Source organism: Bos indicus, chromosome 7 (genome assembly GCF_029378745.1).
Source record: "Bos indicus isolate NIAB-ARS_2022 breed Sahiwal x Tharparkar chromosome 7, NIAB-ARS_B.indTharparkar_mat_pri_1.0, whole genome shotgun sequence".
NCBI classification, from domain to species: domain Eukaryota; kingdom Metazoa; phylum Chordata; class Mammalia; order Artiodactyla; family Bovidae; genus Bos; species Bos indicus.
Window position 1 is genome coordinate 25,525,263 of NC_091766.1, and position 9,217 is coordinate 25,534,479.

The following is a 9,217-nucleotide window of genomic DNA, read 5'->3' on the forward strand; positions in this document are numbered from 1 at the left end:
GCCCACCTTCCACCTTGAGAAACCACTAATAAATGATCTGTTCTCTGTATCTATGAGCTTGTTTTTTTTTGGTGGGGGGGTTGTCTTGTTTTGGTTTGTTTTCTTTAGACTCTATGTATTACTATCCTGGGACAATTATAATAAATTAGGCTCATAGATAGAGTTTTTTTAGACTCTGTAGCAATTCCAGTTGCAACTTCTGGTTATAGGTTGTTTTTTGTTTGTTTTCCTTTACTCATTATGTCAGTATATTCACCTGGAATCAGGAGTTTGGACAGATCAACTTCCAGATCTCCTTTATTTCATAGTGGGAATCTCTCTAAGATTGTCAGCATTTTCTAAGAGTTTCTGCTTAGACTGTTACCTTGAGTGTGCCATGAACTTTGCCTGCTGTCCCATGTGACTTTTGAGGTCATACAACTGAAATGCATATTAAAAAGATAGAGAAATGCAAATCAAAACCACTATGAGGTACCATTTCACACCAGTCAGAATGGCTGCGATCCAAAAGTCTACAAGCAATAAATGCTGGAGAGGGTGTGGAGAAAAGGGAACCCTCTTACATTGCTGGTGGGAATGCAAACTAGTACAGCCACTATGGAGAACAGTGTGGAGATTCCTTAAAAAACTGGAAATAGAACTGCCCTATGATCCAGCAATCCCACTGCTGGGTATACACACTGAGGAAACCAGAATTGAAAGAGACACGTGTACCCCAATGTTCATCGCAGCACTGTTTATAATAGCCAGGACATGGAAGCAACCTAGATGTCCATCAGCAGATGAATGGATAAGAAAGCTGTGGTACATATACACAATGGAGTATTACTCAGCCATTAAAAAGAATACATTTGAATCAGTTCTAATGAGGTGGATGAAACTGGAGCCTATTATACAGAGTGAAGTAAGCCAGAAAGAAAAACACCAATACAGTATACTAACGCACATATATGGAATTTAGAAAGATGATAACAACAACCCTGTATACAAGACAGCAAAAGAGACACTGATGTATAGAACAGTCTTTTGGACTCTGTGGGAGAGGGAGAGGGTGGGATGATTTGGGAGAATGGCATTGAAGTATGTATAATATCATATATGAAACGAGTCACCAGTCCAGGTTCGATGCACCATACTGGATGCTTGGGGCTGGTGCACTGGGATGACCCAGAGGGATGGTATGGGGAGGGAGGAGGGAGGAGGGTTCAGGATGGGGAACACATGTATACCTGTGGCAGATTCATTTTGATATATGGCAAAACCAATACAATATTGTAAAGTTAAATAAAATAAAATTTTAAAAAAGATATGAAAAATGCCTTCTGGGCACTGTGGTTTCAACTTTTTTGTTCTCCACCTTCTTTTAGATATTGGCCCAATAATTCCTTATTATTCAGCATCTTGCTGCTTTAATAAACACTTTTTAATATTTTATCATGTATCTTTACTTTTTTCCCACTGGGAAGGTGGATTTAAATACCTAGCCCACCTTATGTGTTGAAATAGGGACCATTTCAGTTTGAATCAATAGTTGTTATAGCAAATATGAATTTTATAGGGTAAGTTTCTTTGCTTAACAATAGATACAAATGTTTTACTTGCTTTAACTAGCAGGAAAAATAAATTATTAATGCAATGTAAAACCATTCCCTTTCCTCCGCTGGCTAAAAATTTCTTCTTTGCCAATTCAGTTCTAGGACCTTTAAATTTGCAAAATTGAGGCAATAAATAAGGAAGAATGAAAGGCTTTGAAACATGTTTGAGTGGTTTATATTGGAAAGGGCTCAGAGTTACTGACAATAGAAAAAAATTCAGAATCTGAGAAAGAAGGGATGAAAATATAGTCTGTAGAATTGGTCTTGGAGTCAAGTTAAACATATGGAGAAAGGGGAATAAAGTCTTCCCAGGTAGCTAACTAGCCTCTGAGATAGTAAAAATAAGATATACAGAAAGATAATCTTAAAAGTTTTTACTGTGCTTTTGGAATGAGGGAACTCCTAATAAAGTCTTGAGAGCTCTTAGAAGAGAATTAGATTGATTCTCTAAAAATTTATTAGGTTTCAGAGTGATATTCCTTCAAATGACTCTCTCCATGGAATCTGTTTTACAAAACTACCTGGGTTTAATCTGATTATGTCATGTGCCTGACAAGTGTTCATTTTTAATGACAAAATGATGTATAAAATTCAAATGGCATGCTGCTGCTGCTGCTGCTAGGTCGCTTCAGTCGTGTCCGACTCTGTGTGACCCCATAGATGGCAGCCCACCAGGCTCCCCCATCCCTGGGATTCTCGAGGCAAGAATACTGGAGTGGGTTGCCATTTCCTTCTCCAATGTATGAAAGTGAAAAGTCAAAGTGAAATAGCTCAGTCGTGTCCGACTCTTAGCGACCCCATGGACTGTAGCCTACCAGGCTCCTTCATCCATGGGATTTCCAAAATTTAGAACATTTAGAATGTTTGTAATTGTTGTTAAAATATTGGAGTGAACATCTATTTTTTTGTTATAAAACATTTCTAGCATGAATGTTACTCTGTCAAATCTTAAGTTTTTGACATTGTTTCAGATCTTTTGCTTTTAAGAAAAAGAAAAGTTAAAGATATGGTAACAGCCCCATTCTTGATTAAAAAAAAAACTCCCAGATCCCTCCAAAAGATGATCAGTAATGTGAATTTAATATGATTCCTAGTTGAATGTACACTTTTAAAAATAGATGTATGCATCAAAAAGCAGTATGCAATATTATTTAGCTTTTAAATTTTTTTCCTAAATATCATCATACTGTATGTGAGCTTTTCTGTTAATATTGTGGTTTTGAAATTTAGTCATGTTGATACATGTAACTCTAATTCATTTATTTTAACTTAGATTTATTATATTTTACCTATTATTTCAAGATGTCTATAGTGAGATTTTCAGGTAACCAAATCTGTAATACTACTAGCAATAGAAGTTCTCAGCATCTTCATATACAGTTTTTAACTTCTTTTCTATTATGCTTTCAGAGAAAAAAAGAAAAAAAAACCCAGGAGCAAAGTTTACAAGATAAACATTTTTATGTTCAGGGCCACCATTTCCATTGTAGAGTTGTGCTAAGATCCTATTGGTAGACATTGACTAATATTGTCATATAGCTTTCCAAAACAGTTGTAAAAATAAATCTGACTCACTACAAACACATTAGCATATTTGATTATCATGTTCAGATATTTTCTAATTTAAGTAGTTGTAAATGGCACTTCAAATTTGCTTTAATTTGTATTTCTTTGAATTTGCACTGGAAAGAACATTTTTCCTGGATAAATATTTGCATTTCCTTTCTTGTTATAAACAGATATTTTAAATTTCTTGAGAGATCTTTATATTGGCTCAGCCTTTTGTGATCTTTCTAGAAAACAGCCACTTCTACTTGAACTGAATATTTCTCAATGGCCAAATGGACACTTAAGGCCTCAGCTAGAAGAGGCAAGAAATAACTTCTTGATCTTCAAAAGCAAAAAACAGAGGTGGACACTTCAGTTGAAAGAACTACTACAAAACCACCCTGCATTGTCATTACTGTTGAGGCAAAGTAAATAGAGCCACAAATGAAATAAAACAGATTGCAGGTTTAATTCAATTTAACAAAATCCAGTGGAATCAATTTTGAGCAAGAACTGTCTGTTCTGAGGCAAGGAGGAGATAAGGAGCTTAGTCTTCAGTGTATGGCTGGAGAAAAAGGAGGATGGCCTGAGGAAAATAAAGACAGACACTGCTTTCTGGTTCTTTGCCCAGCCCCATAAGACAGAAGGACGATAGAAATGGAAAGGGAGACCAACTATTGCTCTGGAGGAGAGGGGACGGGGGGCTGGCTGCCTCTCCCAACAACCAGTGAAGAATGGAATTCCCCAGTGCTGGTAACTTGGGTCTGAGCTGTTCTGACCTACACCCAGCAGTACAGCTGTCCTCCACAGAACTTTCCGGTGACAGCAAGCTGTGAGAAAGCACTTCAGTCTGGGGGCCTTCCTGGAAGCTTTCTACCCACTTGGCTGAGTGTCTGTGTGACACAGATTGGTGATGGTAAGGAGTATTTACCAGCTCGTGGACTAAGTGTGGGCTATTTTTCCTTCCTCAACTTTCTGCTTTGATCTCTGGACCTCTTCACTTAGCAGATAGCCCCTCTGAACAACAGCTTGGCTTTCAACTTGGGTTTAAAATTTTTATCTCTGCTGTCATCATAAACAGTTCATAGATTAATATATATGTGCACATATTTCTAAATCATACAAAAAGCTTTCCTTTTTATAATCTTCATATGCAATAATTCATAATCTAAATAGGATTTTTGGTTCTCAAATAGACATGGAGTCATTAGAAAATGCTTTTAGTTGTAAGAGGGGAGGACGTTAATGAATGAGAAATTTCCTAACCCCTTCCTACTACAAATTCCTATAAAACAGATCACAGCCCTCCATCTCCATCACTACTGCTCCTCCTGCAGTTGAGTCACAAGGAAACTTGCATTCCAGTTGTGAACCGTGCCCTTAACAGGCGATTTGATGACCAAAACAGAGTACTGCTGGCACTGACTATTCACTCGCCATCACTATCATGCACAGATGAATAAGAAAGAAAAAGAAATGCATTTATCTTTTAAGTGGAGCTATTTGAATTTGACTCAGTTTGCAGAAAGATGGAGAAAACCATTCTTCCTTTTAAGTTGACACCATTAATGTGCACAATTATGTTTGTCAGCGCCCTACTGAAATGTGAAAATGTGGTTGAAACAGTTTTTAAATAAAAACATAGTGACCTACAGCGGAGAGCAATTACAAAAAAATTTTTCAGCACTCACGCCAAGTAATGGACCTTCCTCACTGGCCCTAACTGTGCGTTTAGATACATGCCTAGTACGGCACTCACTCTACTTAATTTCCTTTGCTTCAACTCTCATTATAATTATGTTTATTTTAAAAATCAATGCCAAATTGGCCTCCTTAGATGTTGGCCTTGCAGTTTAAAGAGTTTGTATAGTTCCTAAGATAGTGTAAATTATCTACCACAAATATCCCAAACCATTTGGTGGGGGACAGGAGTATGAGGTTTTACTTGTTTAGAATTATGACTTAAAAAAAAGTTTCTGTGGTTTTCCCTTAGAGTGGGCACTAGAATTTAGTCTCTTGGTTTTTAACTTAGCCATGACACATTCTCTGAGACCCAGCTTCTATGTCATCGTTTGTGGCAATATTTCTTTGTCCTGCACATGCTTCTCGCAGGCACATCAGGACAGTACATCTGTGAAGCCCAGTGAGCTTCTCAAGACAACACTATATGAAGCGCTTTGAACTAGGGATCAGAAGACCTGGGTTCTGTTCCAGATATGCCCCTTATGAAGTCAAAGCCTGGGTCATGTAGCCTCTCAAGCTTCAAGTTTCTTCACCTTTAAGATGTAGATGAAAATACCCACTTTCACACCTCCCAAGGTGAACAAGGATCAAATAAGACCATGTGATAGCTTTGTAAACACTAAAATATATTTCTAAATATCAATCTTTGGGGAAGCCATTTATGGTGTAGTTTAGAGAAAAATATTGGTTAGCACTCTTTCAGTTCCAAGTACTTAAAAGTATAAGCAGGATTAAGATTAACAAAAATATATTGGCTCAATAGGCAAAAATGAACCGAATTTCGAATACAGGCATACTTTGTCTTATTGTGCTTCACCTCATTGCACTTCGCAGATTCTGGACTTTTTACATATTGAAGGTGTGTGGCAACATTGAATTGAGCAAGCCTATTGGTGCCATTTTTCTAACAGCATTTGCTCACTTTGGGACTCTGTGCTATAATTTGGTAACTTGCAATATTTCAAACTTTTCATTATTATTATATCGGATAAGGGACTTGTATCTGAAATATATAAACACTCTTTTTTGTTGTTCAGTCACTAAGTTGTGCCTGACTCTGTGACCCCACGGACTGCAGCATGTCAGACTCCTCTGTCCACTGTCTCCCAGAGTTTGCTCAAATTCATGTCCATTGAGTTAGTGATGCTATAAACACTCTTACAACTCAATAATAAAAAGACAAATATCTCAATTTAAAAATGGGCAAAGGATCTAAGTAGATATTTCTCCAAGAAAGTGGCTAATAAACACAAGGAAAGATGCTTGACATCATTATTCACCAGAGAAATGCAAATCAAAACCACAATAAGATATTACTTCACACCCACTAGTATGGCTAGAATTTAAATGTCAAATAATAGTAAGCATTGGCAAAGAAATGAGAACACTCGCTGCTGGTGAGAATGTAAAACAGTGTGGCCACTTTGGAAACAGTTTGGCAGTTATTCAATTAAACAGAGTTATCATATGATCCAGAAGTTCCACCCTGTGATATATATATATTCAAAATAAATAAAAGCATAAATCTACCCCAAACATATACATGAATTTTATAGAAGTGTAATTAATAATAAGCAAAAGTGAGAACAACTCAAATGTCTATCAGTTGATGAGTGGGTTAATAACATGTGGTTTTTGTGTACAATGGAATATTATTTCACCATAGAAAGAAATTATACATGCCATAATATTAACCTTGAAAACATTAGGCTGAGTGAGAAGACATAGAATACCATATATCAATTATATGATTCCACGCATATGAAATAACCAGAATAGGCAGTTCTGTAGAGACAGAAAGATGGTTGCTAAACATGGTTGCTTAGGACTGGAGAGAAGGGGAGAAAGGGGACTGATAACTAAAGGGGATAGGGTTTCTTTTTGAGGTGATGAAAATATCCTAAAATTGACTCTGGTGATGGTTGTACATATCTCTCAGTGTACAGTGAATTATACACTCTAAATGGGTGAATTGTATGGTATCTGAATTATGCCTCATTATAGCTGTTTAAACAAAAATAGTAGCTCATGTACTGCAGTCTCGGGTCCAGACCCACTGTCACCCATTCACAGCCCTTTCTCCACCTGTCGTCTTCCTTTCTTGGCAACAGAGATGATGACTAGTGGCTCCCAGCTGGGCTTTTACCACTTCCTTTCCCAGTTCAGGCTGCCATAACAAAACACCATGGGCTGGGTGGCTTAAACACAAAAATTTATTTCTCATGGTTCTAGAAGTTGGGAAGTCAAAGAGAAAAGCTTCAACAGGCAGGATTCAGTTCCAAGTAAGGACTCTCTCCCTAACTTACAGATGGTCACTTCCTTCCCGTGTCCTCCCATGGCCTTTCCTTGGTGTGTGCATATGTTGGGGGTTTGCAGAAGAACACATTCTGGTGTCTCGTCCTCTTCTCATAAGGACTCTAATCCTACAGGATTTGAGGTCCATCTCATTTAACCTTAGTTACGTTCCAAAAGGCCCAATCTCCAAATACATTAGAAGTTAGCACTTCATCATATGAATTTTGGGTGAGGCATAGGCATCCAGTCCATAAAAACTCCTTTTTCAAGCCCAGGTGAAAAGCACACTTTTTTCCTAAGGGGTTAGCAAACCCTATGGCTGCCTATCCTTGGCCCAGTTTCGACCATAAGCTTGTTTCTGTAACTAACACTTTGACTAGGTAGGCCAGAGTCAGGTGTCCAACCCAAAAGCCTCAGGTGGGTTAGTCCCATCAAAACAAGATAAGAAGGAAATTATAAACTCTCATCAAAGAAAAGGGGCAGAGTGAGGCCAAATGCTAATGCCTACTCCACAGTGCAAGGCTACAACCCAGGGAGCCTGCATGCCAGGCTTGGGTGGTGCAGAGACCACTTGTGTGAGCAAGGGTAAATCATTAAACCCCTCTATGGCTTTAACATCACCAGACCAGAGCACTGAAGACAAGGGGAGACAAGACGTGAAAGCCCTTAACAATCAGAACCCTCAGAACTGGAGGGCTAGGAGGGAACTTGGTGATCCTCTTATTTGACAAACTAAAAAAAAAAAGATCTACTCTAAAAGAAGAAGTAAGACAGCCTGCTATGAGAATCAAAATGGCTTTCACATCACTAGACTTGAGAAAGAAATTTATTTGCTAATCATAATAACTTTAAGCATACCACTGCATCTTCCTCTGTCTCACTTGATAAGTTAACTCTCAATAATACTAATACTGCTGCTGCTGCTGCTGCTAAGTCGCTTCAGTCGTGTCTGACTCTGTACGACCCCATAGATGGAAGCCCACCAGGCTCCCCAATACTACTAACAGATGTATTAGTTAACTATGGGCTTCCTTGTTGGTTCAGATGATAAAGAATACGCCTACAAGCGGGAGACCTGAGTTTGATCCCTGAGTTGAGGATATGCCCTGAAGGAGGGCACGGCAACTTACTCCAGTATTCTTGGCTGGAGACTCCTCATGGACAGAGGAGCCTGGTGGGCTACAGTCCACGAGGTTGCAAAGAGTGGGACACGACTGAGCAAGTAAGCACAGAACAGCACAGCACAATTAACTAGTTAGGGAGAATTCCTTCACAATGTTTATTACATCATCACAATCTAGTACATTTGAAATATCTTGCAATTTTAGTTGTCAATTATACATCAGTAAAACAAATATAAAAAAATTCATAACTATTCTTGAGACTAAATGTGCAAATGTAGCACACTTTACAAAAGCCAAAAGTGACATACTCAGATATAAGGTTATTGGATTTGAAACATAAGGAAACATGTGGAGTGTAACATCTCTAGGGAGAGGAAATTGAGTATAAAATTTTACCTTTTTGTAGGTGGTCTCATTACTGCAAAGCTCTGGACTTAGCTCTGAACAAAGTTCTTGGACACCCCCTGCCCCCGGCAATTACACCAGTTTGAGACTCTGGACCTCTGAGAACTTCAGTTTCCTCTTCTATAAAAAGGGGATGATAGTGCTCACTTTGGTAGCACATATACTAAAACTGGACCAATACAGAGATTAGCATGGCTCCTGTGCAAGGATGTCAGGAAAACACATTCTTCTATGTGGAAAATAGATAAGCAACAAGGATATATTATACAGCACAGGGAATTGTAGACATTATCTTGGAATAACTTTTAATGGGAGCATAATCTGTAAAAATACTTAATCACAATGCTGTACACCTGAAACTAAAATTGTAAATCAACTATATTTCAATTATAAAAGTGGGAATGGCAATTCCTACCTGAGATACTCTAAGATTAAATAATGACATAAAATGCCTTAAATCTAGTGGGTATTTAGAGGTCTCAGCGACTCCTTTCTCTCATCTATGTG

At 38.1% G+C, this 9,217-nt stretch overlaps 1 pseudogene; it reads left to right on the forward strand.

The window, feature by feature from the left end:
• The first annotated feature begins 8,849 nt into the window (after positions 1–8,849).
• Positions 8,850–8,939, forward strand: LOC139184268 (U6 spliceosomal RNA; annotated as a pseudogene).
• The last annotated feature ends 278 nt before the right edge of the window (positions 8,940–9,217 follow it).